This window comes from Gallinula chloropus (genome assembly GCF_964237585.1).
Source record: "Gallinula chloropus genome assembly, chromosome: 16".
Taxonomy (NCBI): Eukaryota; Metazoa; Chordata; class Aves; order Gruiformes; family Rallidae; genus Gallinula; species Gallinula chloropus.
This window is the reverse complement of record NC_140101.1, coordinates 12,965,511-12,980,069: the sequence shown is the minus strand read 5'-3', so window position 1 is coordinate 12,980,069 and position 14,559 is coordinate 12,965,511. Positions and strand designations below refer to the sequence as shown.

At 51.6% G+C, this 14,559-nt stretch overlaps 1 protein-coding gene across 2 annotated transcripts in view; it reads left to right on the top strand.

The window, feature by feature from the left end:
* The first annotated feature begins 213 nt into the window (after positions 1-213).
* RALY (RALY heterogeneous nuclear ribonucleoprotein) overlaps positions 214-14,559 on the top strand; it is a 134,803-nt gene continuing 120,457 nt past the window's right edge. For both annotated transcript variants that reach the window (XM_084271771.1, XM_084271770.1), the window contains exon 1: positions 214-304. The gene's annotated coding sequence lies outside the window, so the exon portion shown is untranslated. The remainder of the gene's footprint in view (positions 305-14,559) is intronic.

The following is a 14,559-nucleotide window of genomic DNA, read 5'->3' as shown; positions in this document are numbered from 1 at the left end:
GCTGCCCCGGCCGAGGCCCGGCGGTTCGGCACCGCTCAGCCCCGCAGGCCGAAGCCGCTCAGCCGGCACCGCGGCAGCACCGAGGGCGACCAGCCACTGCCGGCGCGGACCCCCCCCAGCCCCGTGTGTCCCCCCCCTCCCCTCTCGGCGCGGCCCCGTGGTACGGTCGGCGGTAAGGAGCCGGAGCGGCGGGGCGCTGCGCGGCACTGTGCCGGCGGCTCCCGCGGGGCGAGGGCGGGCAGGGGCCGCTGCTCCGCGCCTCGTCCCTCCGTCCTCATCGCCGTCCTCCGGCGCCGTCTGCTCGGTGAGTGCTCCTGCCCTTTCCTTCCCGGCCGTGCCCCGCAGCGGGACGGGATGGAGCGTGTCCTGGGCTCCGCGGGCAGCGGGCGTGCGGCTGCGAGTCGGTTACTGCCTCCTCACGGGGTGGGGGGGGGTGGGGGCTGGGGTTTTCTCCCCTTCGGTCTCCCCCTTTACCCGCTAGTCGCAGTTTTTCTTGTTTGGGGTTTTTTTTCCTCCCTTCCCCTCCCGCCCCGATCCGCGTCCCCCATTTTAATGGCGCGGGGGGAAGAGCTCGGAGGTGCCGGCACCTGCGGGACGGGAAACTTTCCGGGTTTAACAGCGGGTGCTGGGTCCCGCCCCAGCCGCGGGGCCGGGGTTTGGCTCCGGGGGCTGACCCCCTCCCTCTCCCCCGCTCCGCCGTGGGGCTGCGGCGGCCGTTGACGCCCCCTCTCCCCCCCGGTGCTCGGGACACTTGTAACGCTGTTATAACGCTGTTACAAGCGTTACAAGGGCGGGGGCTCGGTCGCGGGGGGTGTCGGCGAAGTGAGCGGAACGATCTCGAGTTGCTGGGTGTCCGGTGGTGAGCGGCTCGGCTCGGAGAGCGAGCTCCGGGCGGGCTGGAAGCTGCTCCGGGCGTGCTGAGGGCTGCTCCAGAGGCTCCGTGCCCGTAAAACCGAGCGGAGGGGGACACCGCCCCGGCCCAGCGGCTCGTCCCCGTAGCCTGGGGGCTTCATCCTGAGCGGCGGTGGGCATCTCCCGGAGGGCGGCTGTCTGTCGCGGCTGGTGCTCCCTGTCGCGATTACGTTCGGGCTGGTGATCTCGGCAGGTGCCGAGCGAGGTGGCCGAACAGCTCCTACCCTCGGCTTCGGTCACCCGTGCGCCGGACAGGCAGGCTGGGCTGTGGCTTTGCGTTCCGGAGGGTGGTCCTGCGGCCAGTCCCATACGGCGGGAGAGCCCAGGCGGCCGAGGTCTACATCCCCTGGCAGGGGACGGTGTGGATGTGCGCCTTTACCTTCCTGAGTACGGTTCTCTGATCGGCTTCTGGGCTCCAGGCGAGCTGGGCTGCCAGGGGAAGCCAGGGAAGGAGCTTGTGCCCGGCTGCGGGCTCCTGGGGCTTCCCTGCGTTCCCGCAGCCGCTCGGTCTCCGGGAGCTCATCTGGTCCCACTCCAGTGGAGACTGGAGCCGAAAGCATCGCGATCGGCTTGAGCTTACTTTCGAGGCTAGAAAAGAAGACACCTTCCCCCCTTATTTCATACTGAGGAAGTGATTGTTGCCTTTCCCCTGCTAATAAATACTGTAAGGGGGGGTGTGTACGTATGTGTGTATACACACACACACATATATATATATATATATATACATACACACCCCCTCGATGGTCTGTGTTCGCCGGGCTGGCGAGGGAGCCGTGTGGGCAGCGTGTGTCTGCCGCTGCTGGCTGCTCCCCGGAGCCGGCAGGGCCGGTGCCAGCTTTCAGACCGGTATTTGCTGTGGACCTCAGTCCATGCTGAGCCCGTTTCCTTTGGCTTTGAGCAGCCTGGCTGTCCCCTTGGGCGCACAGTCAGCGAGGTGGAAGGTGTGGGCTGTGTGGCGGGACCTCTGCACGGTCTCTGTTGCAGAGAGGGAGCCAGGTCTCTTCCACAGGTGCCTCTCGGTTGGGCGAGGTGGAGGTGGTGCTTTCCCTTGTGTCATGTCCTGTCTGTTATTCCAGGGCTTGCTCTGATTTGGGCTCTTTGTGTTATTTTCTCCTAAGGTAAAGGGCAGGGAAGGAATGTGTTTGGTAAGCAAAGCCACCGGTTCCCAGATGAGCCTGTGCTGACCTGATGTAAAGAGAAGAGCTGCTGCCTCTTCATCCTCCTGGGTGACCACGGCGGCACGGACCCCGTGTCCAAGCAAAGCCTCAGTTCTTACACTGCGGCTCTGTAACATCTTTTACAGGCTGTCTGCTCTCAGTGACAGCTTGTCACAAGGTTTATTGCTCACATAAGCCGTTTTATGACTCTTGTTTTCAGCGAGGAGCGTTGGGCTTGGCTGTGTGTGATAACACACCCCCCATAGCCAGGACGGATGCTCCTTCAGTTTGCCGTGCGGTGCCTGTGAAGCGCTGCCCACGCTTCCTTCCACAGGCTCATGTTGTCGGTGGGTTTCAGGGGAATGGCAGAGCTGAAGGTGGGTCCCTGAAGAACAACTTTCTTCAGAAAAATGCAGATAACAGGCAGTGAATTTTGGAAGGATGTTTTATTTAGGGATTGCAAAGAGAAGGTTAAAGCTCTTGACAGAAAGTGATTTATGTGGAATGAGTGATGGGACTTGATCATTTGGAAAAACAAGACTAACGTGTTCCCAGTGCCAACAGAGCTTTCGGCTCTCCTTGTTCCTAATCATTCAATAAAAGCAACGGGGTTTCCTTGAGTTCTTTGCTGATGGCTGCATAAGGAGTTTCACACCTAGAAGTAAACTTGCACCTACTCAGAGAAAACTGCCCATGGATATAAAATTCTCAGATGCGCTAGAGGTGCTGGAGAGTTATCCAAGATGTTATTTACAGGTATTAGAAACAGCTGTGACTATCTTGAAGAGAATTGCAGTCTTTCCTTCCTCCCCCTTCCTGCTTCATTACCCCTTGCCTGGTGTGGGGTTGTGTCCTGCCTCTGAGGAAGTACAGAGGCATCGCTTGCAGGGCTGCTCAAATGAAGTGGGTTTGCAAAGGGTGATGGGGGGGGGGGGGGGGGGGGGGGGGAAGAAACAAGGAATCCAATTCTGGGCCAGAGTTTTGATTCCAAAACAAGTTGCTGGTTCTTTTCACAGCTTGGTGTTTGTGATGGGAAGGTTGAAAAACATGCTGGGGGAAAAAATATATCTGAAAGAAGCAGCATGGAGTGAAATCCAGAATAAACTGTCATTGGAGAGTGTTTATAAACCTACCAGAGAAAGGGGAGGGAGGAACTGTTTGGATCAATACCAAGTTCTCTCTTTATAACTGCAGAGCTTTAATTGAATCGTTTTAAAAAATAATCCTAACCGGGTGCTTTTTATACCTGTGCTGGTAGCCGAGGCTAAATCTGCAGAAGTCATGCTGATCTGGGTAATCTGAATCAAGCTGAATAGCAAAGAGCCTCTTAGGAGAATCTGAAACCCGGAGGCATTTTTCAGACCTGAGCTATGTCACTTCAGTCCTTTTTTTTTTTTTTTAAGAGGTGCCTCAGGCAATTGCATTTTAAGAAGACAAAGCTTTTGTTTTCCAGCTGGCCTAGAAAAATGCCAAGGATGAATCCAAAGTAAAGGCTTTCAGAAGTTGTCATTTGTGATTAAGTTGATCTTGCTGTTGTGCACAGGAACGCTGCTGCCTTCTGCAGCGCGGGCTGCGTCTGGCGTTGTTTTCACCCCCAGTTCTAGTGTACCCATTTGATTCAAGTGGGTGATGTTACATGTGGGTCTCACCTTGAAGTGTATATTTAATTAGAAGGTCAGGTGTCTGCTAGCTCTGGCTTGGATATACAATGAATTATCTGTGCTTTACAAAAGGCAGGATTGAGGTGGCACCAGGGCAGGGATTGGCTCAGAACCAGTGCTGTGCAGAATTACCATCTGATGGTAACATCTGGCTTTGCATTTAGGATGCTGGAACTATCAAAGCCAAGGCTCTAACAGGGAGTGAAGAGTGTTTGCTTTGGCAGGAAATCCTCAGCCTGCGTGAGGGTGAGAAGTACGCGTGCAAATAGTGAACCTAAAGCTTGCTTGCGGCTTCTTCAGGTGTCTTGCAGCTTAAAACAGTCAGAAATAGTGTCCTGTTGTTGCCAGGCTGTGGGGGGATGAGAAGCTACTTCTGTGGAGCCAGAAATGGGGAGAGTGTGAAGGATGGGACACCTGATTGAGCGATGCACTTTTCCACATCTGCTCCATCATCTCTGGCTTTTATAAACTCCTGGTGAGATCCTTCTTTGAGAAAGGTGGAATAGTGGGAGTACTGTAATGACTTATTGTTCTTAATTAAAATGAGAACAGTTTTCCTCTTAAAATCTGACCATCTTAAAGCTGTGTTGGCCTTGTGAAGCGCCCAGAGCTGCTTGGCCAGGGCGGGAGGTGTTCCTGGAGTCAGCTCCCTACTGCTGCTGTGCTTGGCTCTGCCCTGGGCATCCAGGGAAGGGCCTGGAGGGAGCTGTGAGTCATCCCTCTGGCTCTTGCGTAATGCAACAGCCTTGTTTGCGCTGCTCACTGAGGTCTCTCTGGATTTCCAAGCACAAAGGGACCTGGGAGTAGAGGTGCCCTCTCCCGGGGGGCCTGGTGAGCTGCTAGGGCTGTTCTGGAGGTGGGTGAACCCTGCATCTGGCACCTAAATATATATATATTTATTTTAAATCTTAAATCTGAGAGTGACGTGTGCCATGGAGATGCTCCTGAGGCAAGACTTGGCCTTGCCTTTGCAGGGAAGGCCCCCCATTGATTTAAGGGCTTCTGAGCTTTTGCTTCTACCTGATGCTGGAGCTGAACAGCAGGATGCCAGACTTGCTTTCAGAAGCATTTCTGCACCTGCAGCAGAGAATTTCCTTTACTGAATGTCCATTTCTAGACTTTGCCAGTGATGTTGCCCAAATGTGTTTTGGTTTTTTTGTCGCAAAAAGTCTGGTTTTAAAATAGAAAAACGTAATTCCAGGATTTGGTGGGGTTTTATTTTGTGTTTTTTCCTAAGAGAACAAGGTGGGCACATCTGAACTACATCTGCCTGAATTCAGTGGTTCCCAGGTGAAGCCTGTAGCATTGTCTGGCTGTGGTGTGTGGTGGTACCTAAGGCAGGCACTGAAAAGCAGTGTGGCTTCAGCTGATGCTTTTGCAAGCAGCTCATATTTCAACAAACAGTCACAGTGGGATTGAATGTGAACTTGTCTTCTGACTGCTCCTACAAGCAGTGTTAGAATGGACAGGCAAAGTGAATAAGCAGGAGTGGTAATTGAGGCTGTGCAATTCCAGCTCCTGCTGTTTCTGGATTAAGTGGCTCCTGCTGCATCCTGCTTTCCTTGGAGGCAGAATGTCCTTCCATGTGGGTACTTAAGCATGGAAATAAGAGTGACAGGTTCTGCTAGAGAAGATGATGTGGAAATGATGGCAGTGGAGTGTCTGGAAGCTGGGAATAGGTCAATGCTATTATTTATGTTAATGAATGAATTCCTGAGCTGAGAACTAGACTGGCAAAGTGGACAGAAGAGGTAGCTGCAGATGCTCCCCAGCTAGGCTCTTGATGTCCTGATGTCTTGATCACGCACTTGCTTTCTGCCTTTAGCAAACCTGGTTTGAGAAACTGCCTTAGGAGCATCTGTGAGGAAAAGTCCTTCCTTTGCAAGGACGTGGGGAGCACCAGTTGTGTCAGGGAGCAAACACCTCTGACTGCACATGGGAGGTCTGTGTGAAATGAACTTGGGATTGAAGCCCACTGCCTTGGAGAAGTAAGGGTAACCTGGTGCTGAAATGAAGAGGGTTGGATCTCAACCCTATGGGGGGTGGCATGACAGTAACTGCTTCCATGGCTATCGTGTGACAGGCAGCTGGCAGGCAGTGCTGGCTGTGTTCGTGTTACCCCTTTCTCCTGGCCTTGGCTCTCTCTCAGTTGCATCCTGGATTTGTCAGGGCTTCAAGGTGACTCTCGTGGCCTGAGATGCGGCCCCTGGGTAGAAATCAGAGGTGGCTGGTACTGGGCATATGGTTTCATTTAGGAGCAAGGCTCCCTGGAGCCTCTGATGTAATGTTCTGATTGCTCTGGGACATAACGTAGAGCTGATGGGGCTGTGTGACCCGACTGAGCGTGTCCCTGTGTAAGGGTGGTGTGGTGGTGGTTTACTGGTTCAACAGCTGGTCTCTGTCCCTGGGGCAGTGTCTGCTTGTAAAACATGTATGTGCTTGTGACTGGTGGTTCTGCAGCAGCATGCTGTGCTTACAGCTCTTACCAGCTCTGTAGGGCTGCTTTGGGGGGTTGGGAAGAGCTGGAAGAGCTGCAGAAATCCTCTGAGCCCCTCTAGTAGCTTAGACCTTTTTTTATTTCTCTATTTTAGCGTTTCTTCCAAAACTCCACCTTGTGTACACCTCTTCTCCATGCTCACACATTTCAACAGGCCAGTAAAACTTTGGCTTGAACACAAACTGCCCCCATCTGTGATGGGTTTGAGAGGCCACATACAGTATCCCCCAGCACGGTACCCAAGGCCATGGAGAAACCCATCCACATCACTACAGGCAGTGCACCTCTGTGCAGGCACAGGGACATCCCCACCAGCCCAGGGTGCCCCAAGCCCCATCTGGCCTGGCCTTGAACCCTGCCAGGGATCCAGGGGCAGCCCCAACTTCTCTGGGCACCCTGGGCCAGGGCCTCCCCCCTCCCCAGGAAGGATTTCTGCCTCCCAGCTCCTCTCCAGCTGCCCTCCTTCAGCTGAAGGCCATTCCCCTGGGCCTGGCCCTCCCTACCCTTGGCACCAGCCCCTCTCCGCTCTCCTGGAGCCCCTCAAGGGATGTGAAGGGGTTCATAGCTCTGCCCAGAAGCAGCCTTCCCTTCTGCAGGCTGAGCCAGCCCAGCTCTCCCAGCCTGGCTCCAGAGCAGAGGGGCTCCAGCCCTTGGATCATCTCCATGGCTGCCTCTGGAGTTGCTCCAACAGCTCCATGTCCCTCTTTGTACTGGGTGCCCTTTCCAGCTGGATGCAGCACTGCACAGGGAGTCTCCCTAGCACTGAATCACTTGCTCAGGGCACGAGTGGCTTTCTGGGCTGCCAGCTCACACTGTTGGCTCACTATCCCCCAGCTTCTTGTCTCCAACACCCCCAAGTCCTTTTCAGAGCTGCTCTTTATCTATTTTCTGCCCAGCCTGTAGCTGTGTTTGGGATTATCCCAAGCCATGTGTAGTCTCCTGGCACTTGGCTGTTTCCACAGTCCCACCTCTTCAGCCTGCCCTGGTCCCTCTGGATGACATCCTTTCCCTCCAGTGTGTTGACACCAGCTTGGTGTCACTGGCAGAGCTGCTGAGGGTGCACTCAGTCCCACTGTCCAAAGATGTTAAGTGCTGGTCCCAGTACTGGTCCCTGAGGAATGCCACTCGTCACTGGTCTCCACTTGGACATCAAGCCCTGTTGACCACAGCTCTTTGAGTGTGACCAACCAGCCAGTTCCCTATTCCCTGAGTGGTCTAGCCATCAAATCCATGGCTCTTCAAATTAGAGACAAGGCTGTTGTGTGGATGCTGTTGAGCAGCTTGGTGAGCCACTGGCACACATCAAAGGTGGGCTTTGTGGGTGGTTTTTTCTCTTAATTAGGAGCAGAACACTTCCCTGCACATGTGTTCCCCAGCAGCCTGACTGTGGTGTAAACACCACTTCCAGGGGTTAATAAGCTGGAGTTTGCTAATGCCTCCTGTGAGCAGAACCACACCTCATGGCAGGAGAGAGGCAGGAAGGGCTTAGATGATTTTAATTAAAGTTGTTGTGAGGAAGAAATGAAATTTGGTCTCTTGCCCCCCTCGTATTGCGAGGGGAGAGAGCTCGGCCTCTCTGAACTGAGCTATTAGCTGCCTTCTGTTTGCCTAGGAAAAAAAAAGCAATTTCTTTCTCAGCTTTTCCCTGGCTCCTGGGCCCCCATCGCTTGTTTATTTTCAGCAGCTCCCCAAATCACTTTGAAGATGGGCTTAAACATTGATCATCTCTTGCGGTCCTTCATCTTTGTTCTGCCAGCAATCATTACAAAAGGTATCTTAAATTGCCTCTTTTTTCCCCAAATGAGCAGGCTGTGTGTATGGTCCAGAAGAATAAGGCTCGTTCAGCTGATGTATAAATAAGCTGATGCCTCTGTCCCCACCCTTTGCTCCCAGTTTTCCTGGGTCAGCAATCCAGCCCTGCCTGGAAAGCAGCAGTGGTCCAGGAAAGGAAAAAGCCAAAATGCTGTTTAATTTAAAGGCAAAAGCTACTTAATTTAAAGGCTGCCAGTGCTCTGCCCAGCGAGGGGGGGGGGTCCTGCTGAAGAAGGACTTGTTTCCCTTGTGCTGGGGCTCTTTCTGCCCAGTGAGGAAGGGATGGGAGGGCTTGGCTGGGTGGCTGGTGGGATGCAGCAGAGAAGTGATGTGATGGCTGGCACTGGTAGCTGCTGGCAGGATCACAGAATCCTTAAGGTTGGAAAAGATCTCCAGGACCATCCAGTCCAACTGTCCCCTTACCACCTTTATTGCTCACTAAGCCATGTCCCTCAGTGCCTCATCCAGCCTTTCCTTGAACACCCTGAGGGATGGTGACTCCAGCGCCTCCCTGGGCAGCCCCTTCCCATGTTCAGTGACTCCTGAGAAGAAGTTTCTTCTAATTTCTAACCTGGACCTCCTCTGGTGCAACTTGCAGACATCCCCTCTTGTCCTATTGCTACTTTAACTGTGAGAAGAGGCTGATCCCAGCTCACCACAACCTCCTCTCAGGTCCTTGGGTATGGCAGCATCACAGCAGTGACTTTGAATCCCTTCCTTCCTGTCCCCTTTGAGCACTGAGACCTGCCTGCTCTCACAACAGAACATTTACCCTGTATAAAGCAGGCAGGAGATGGTGGAGGTGGCTAATTCAGTGTGGAAAACCCCCGAAGCTATAGCTGAACAGGAAGCAAGACTTAATAAATCATTGTCACATGCTTCTGGTGGCTACTTTATGTATGCAGATCCTGGTTTTTTAGTTGGCACTTAAGTGGTGACAGCTCATACCACCCTCTCCCTGAGTTAACCCAAAGGAGCATGTTGCTGGCTGGTTATTTAGATGTGTGATGGCCTTTGTTCCTGTAGATGTTCCAAAATCTGGGTGAGAGGAGCACCTGGGGGGCTTGGCATGTGGAGGGGGTGCTAAGGGATGGGTGGTGGAGGAAGAGGCTGTGTGTGATCCAGGCTGTTGCTGCATTCACTGCTTTTAGCATTGCTGCCTTCTGCAGCTCAATTTGCAGGTGTTGTATCACCATCCAGTGTTGGCTGCTTCTCACAGGTGATGTGAGAATACTGATTTCTCCAAGAGGGGGGAGAACACAGGGCTTGTGACCTCAGAATTAATATATTTTAGCTGTGTATGCAGTGTAAGCACTTCGCTTTAGAGTTTGTTGTGAGGTGCTGGTGCATGGGAGACTGGCACAGCAAGTCAGAGGCTTTTACCCGTTATGTGGGGGGTGTGAGTGGCAGCTTGCCCCAAGTCTTCCCAGCTGGGCTGTCAATCTGTAGGGTGCATGGGGAGTAAGTAGTGCCTGTTTACACAGAGCCTGCAGAGGATGAATTCTGTGCTTCAACAGGCTGCTTGGGCTCAAGAGTTGCCATGGCTTGGGGCAAAACGCAGCTGGACAAGGCAGCCCTGCACTTACAAGTACAGGAACCTTTTTATTCCTTTTCTTGGGTGTTTCCATGACCTGCAGTGATGCAAGTGAGAGAGCTTTGTGCAGTGATGGAGAACAGCCTTTAGATCACTGAGTTTGAGGCAAGAAATTTTTTCCTGAAGTTTTATCAACTCTCTTCTCCTCCAGAGCCTCAGTCACGAGTGAGGGGGATCTCTAGCAAGTACACTAAAATCTGTCTGATAAGAGATGTGAACTGATTAATTTGCTTTGTTCTTGTTTGTTCCTTGAATTTTGTTTGTTTGCAGTTTTCTAGTAAGAATAAAGGAGAGCAGGAGGTATTGATAAGGCTTCTCACCCTCAAGAGTCACCACCATCCTGGGGCTTGTCCCCACGGAGTGGGGGGGAAATACTAATTTTTTTAACAAATACACAAAACACAGAGGACTTGCTGGTGAGTCTCTGATGTATTTCCTTACAGTACAATAGTGCCTGAAGCTCTGGCCATAGAGCTGGTGAGAAACAGTTGTGGCTCTGTAGTTTTTGCTCTAAATATATAAAAGGTAGGAGGGCAAGTGCCTTGGCCTGATCTTGGGTTGGAGCAGAGCTGGGAGCACAGACAGGTCTCCTTGCTCCTGATTTGTGCTCTTGGATGTAAGTTACCCTGCTCTGTTGCCTCTCCTGCCCCCAAAACCTGCCTGCAAAGCCCTGCCTAGGACGTAGCTGGGGTGTCTCACGTGCCCAGCCCTCCCAGCCTGCTGCCTTTCCCCAATTCCCATTCCAAGGGGCTTTACCCTGCCGCAGCTGATTTTCTTGCAGGGAGGACTGGACTCTGGGCCATGCATGGCATGTGATATTTAGCTCGGTGCAGGAGCATAGCAGCTGTTTGTGCCAGGCTGAACGCTGGCTCACAAGGCAGTAACCTTCTGCTAGCCACCTTCCTCACTCAGCAGATCTGGCTGGGGTGTCTTAATTTTGTTTAACCTTGCTGCACCTACTTATTTTCCTCTTCTTTTGTCTCAAAGCTCTGGGACTCTTATGAGCAACCAACACCTAGTGCACTTGGGGTTTTAATAGGTCATGTGGATGCTGCAGAAGCGTGCAGCACATGTGCAAAGGACATCTTTATTTTACTAGTGCTGGGGTGATGCAGTGCTGGCCCGATTCACAGATCCCATGCTCTGCTCCCGTGTTTCTGCCCTGAGCCGCTGCAAAGGGCCCTGTGGGATGGACACGGATCCTTCAGACTCCTACCCACAGCACCTGGTGCTCTCAGTCTCAGTAATGAAAACTGGGTCTTAAGCACATTTGAAAATCATCTGTTGAAAGGTGTAGTTAAAAACCACCCAACACAGGGCTGTGGTGATAGGGAGCTCCCGCCCGGTGCAGCGCTGCCGTGTGCAGCCAGCTCTTTCCTCCATGGTTCCAGGCAAAGCAGGTGGTGGGCTTTTTTTTTTGCAATTAAATAAAAAATAAATCTCTGGAGTGCTTCTGTGTGGCTCCTCGCATCTGTGTGCTCTATGTAGGTCAGATGTGTGTTCACTTCTTTATGAAGACTAAACTTGACAGCGCTGCCTTTCCGCAGCCAAGGAGGGAGAATCACCAGATTCCCTTGCTGGCTGTGTAAGGAATGTCCTTAAGGGAAGACCCCCAAAGGGGACACATGTGTGGGGGGAGTGTGTTAGCTTCACCGTGTGCTTCAAGTTTATGATGGTGATGAGCTTTATCGATGGAGGCTTTATCTAAGCTTATTCTGGGGCTGAGGGTGTGTCATGTCAGATTAGCCTGACAGTTCAAAACACTAAATGTTTCTGTGCCATGCTTCCAGCAGATGCCTCTTGCTTTGCTCTCAATAAAATGCCTGTTTCCTAATCTCTGAAGCCTGTGTTTCTGCTGCTGTATTTATTAAAATGCAAATCGCCCTCCCTCCTCCTCTTTCTCCCTCCCACCCCTCCAGCCAATCCTGTTCTGATACTTCATGACCTGTGCTTGCTCAGGCTGTGGTGGAGGATAAAATGAATTGAAAACAACCAACCTGACTTGCCCAGAAGCTTGTTAGGTAGGAGCCTGGTCTAAGAGATTGGGAAATGGTTGAGAGGCTTGCTTTTTGTGTTGGTGGTCATGGCTTCAGGTCCAGATGTGTTTGGTCTTGGGGAAGATGCTCTCCTAGGGTGAGATCAGTGGGGATCAAGGATACAGTTCCTATTACTTCCTCACTTGAACATTGTTCTCTCATCTCCTTGGGTTGACTCCAGTCCATGGAGTACGTGATCAAAACTGATCTGGCTGGTTTCTACACCTTGGGGAGTTTCTTTGTCTTCAGTCCTGCAGTTATGTGATGATTTAGGATCTTTGTTTCTCACAGCAGGAGGGAGAACTTGAAAATGTGACCCCACGGGACCCTAAACATCCATTAAACCCGGATAAATTTTAAATAATATTTTAAAGCTGAAGAGGGAACTGTCTCTGCTACTGAAATGATTTTCTCCCCAGCTAAGATGACCTTGTAAGCAACCATGATTGAAACAGCAGCAGAGGAGGATCAGAGTAGATGGGAGATGAATATATGAATGTCCTTATGCAATCCCATGCAGTGTGGAAGATATTTTAGTCTTAAAGCTCCTCTGCCTGCTCTGCAAGACTTATTAAGAAACATTTGAAATGAAAGAAGGGCTGCACCTGTCACCTTGTCCTTCGGCTAATGACTAGCATCTGCAAGCAAATGAACATTATCTACAGCTCGTCCTTCAGCAAATGAATGACTACCTCCTAGCAGAACCAGCCTCCTGAGAGCTGTAAGCTTGGATGTGAAGTTCTGTACTCTGGAGCAGCTGGATTAATCCCAGTGCTTTAGAACATACCAGTCACAAGAGGATCCCAGTGACTGGACGAGTAAACTGTTGTAGGTGGTGTACTCAGAGCAGACTTGGCTCTGATTGATTGTGTGGATTTAGGGGCACTGGCCTTGGAAAGTGGATATGGGCTGAAGCAGGCTTCGTCTGTCCTATTCCTCAAGAACTTTAGCTGGAGTGTGTGGGGACATTTCAGGACTGTCTCTGCTGGAAAGACCACCTTGCTAATTGCTTTCTTGCTGAGCTCAGCAGGAAATCAAGGGGTGAGATGTTTCCCATGACTGCTCTTTCCTTCTGCCTAAGTAAGATGAATGGTGTGTTGTTAGGGAAGCTCCTGAGTGTGACTGATCTCTCAGTCCCTGGTGATCAACTGAAACTAAGAGGGAACTAATGAAATCCCTATTGTCACAACATATTTTTCTGACCTTTGAAAAGAAAATGTGCTGGTGAGTCCAGAGCCTCCCTGGAAAATCCATTCAGTTCGTTTCAGGCAGAGGATGAGCCAGTGGTTTCAGGTAAAGGCAGAGATCAGACTGGTGTATGGATCTGCTGTGCTGTCGTCTTTGATCTGTGTGTGAGCACAGAAGTGGAGTCCTGTCCTGGTCCTGGCTGGTGTTTCACATCCAAGGTGAATCTAACGTTGATAACACCCTGATGTTGTAGCTGTTGCTAAGCTGTGCTTACAGCTAAGGACTCCGGCTTCCTGGGTGCGGCCAGCGAGGAGCCATGAGCTTTCTGCAGGAGGTGTGTGAGAAGCAGGGATGTGGTTTGGACAGCTCACCCCAACTGGTTGAAGTGATACCCGAATGATACACATGTCACACTTAATGAGCCCCAAAGGTGGCTATGAAGATGATTAAGGGCCTGGAGCATCTCCCCTGTGAGGAAAGGCTGAGTGAGCTGGGGCTGTTCAGCCTGGACAGAAGAAGACTAAGGGGGGACCTTATTAATGTTTATCAATATCTTAGGTATGGGATGCAGGGGGAAATGGGCAGCCCCTTTTCACTGTCTGTGGGGACAGGACAAGGGGTGATGGCCTCAAGTTGGAGCACAGGGAGTTCCACACCAATCTGGGGAAGAACTTTTCCCCAGTGAGGGTGAGGGAGCCCTGGGACAGGCTGCCCAGGGGGTGTGGAGTCTCCTTCTCTGGAGAGATTCCAGCCCCATCTGGACGCCGACCTGTGTGACCTGTCCTAGGGGCCCTGCTTTGGCCAGGGGTTGGACCCGATGATCTCTGGAGGTCCCTTCCAACCCCTACAATTCTGTGATCTGGGGCACTGCTTGGGAATTAGAAGGGCATTGGTCAGTGGGTGGTGAGCAATTATGCTGTGCATCATTTGTTTTGTGTATTCTTTCATCACCATTATCATTGCTCTCTTCCTTTTCTGTCCTATTAAACTGTTTTTATCTCAGCCCACAAGTTTTGTGTGTTTGGATTCTCTCCCCCACCCCAGCAGGGGGGTGAGCCAACTGTGGTGTGGGGGTTTTAGCTGCCTGCAGCGTTAAACCACAAGTCCCCAGAGCTGTTGGGTGCTTCTGGTGAGGAAGTAAACAGAACCACAAGTGTATTGCAGTTTTCTCCTGACTTGATTTTAAAAGCAGGGTGTTAACTCCTTATTTTATAGAATAAAAAATGGAGGGAAGAGAAACGCTGTTCCCTGCCCTGTACTTACATAGGAGGTTAAATGACTGTTTTGGTCAGACAAGTGATCGTGAACATTTTCATTGCAATAAGCCCTTTTGAGAAGGGTCTGGATGGAGGTTGTGCTTTGAGAGGAGGGGGCTTGGCTGAGCCTTCCAGGAGCTTGACAAAGCCTTTATAAATTCATAAAGTCAGTTAGATGGGAGAGGATGGACTAAGGCTGAGTTCAGTCACTGCTAATAACCTCAAAGTTCAGAGGATAAGAGCATTTTGATTGGCTTCTGCATTCATTGGGACCTCTAATCACGACCACTGCCTTACCTGCTTTGTGAGAAAATGGCTTGCTTTTCAGAGCGTGGGGCTAGTTTTCCCCTAGCAAAGACCTTTGGCATGAAGGCCTCAGTTCTCAGAGGTAGTAAAGCTCAGGTGTTGGAAAACATGGCTTTTGGTGTATGGATGCTTTGAAG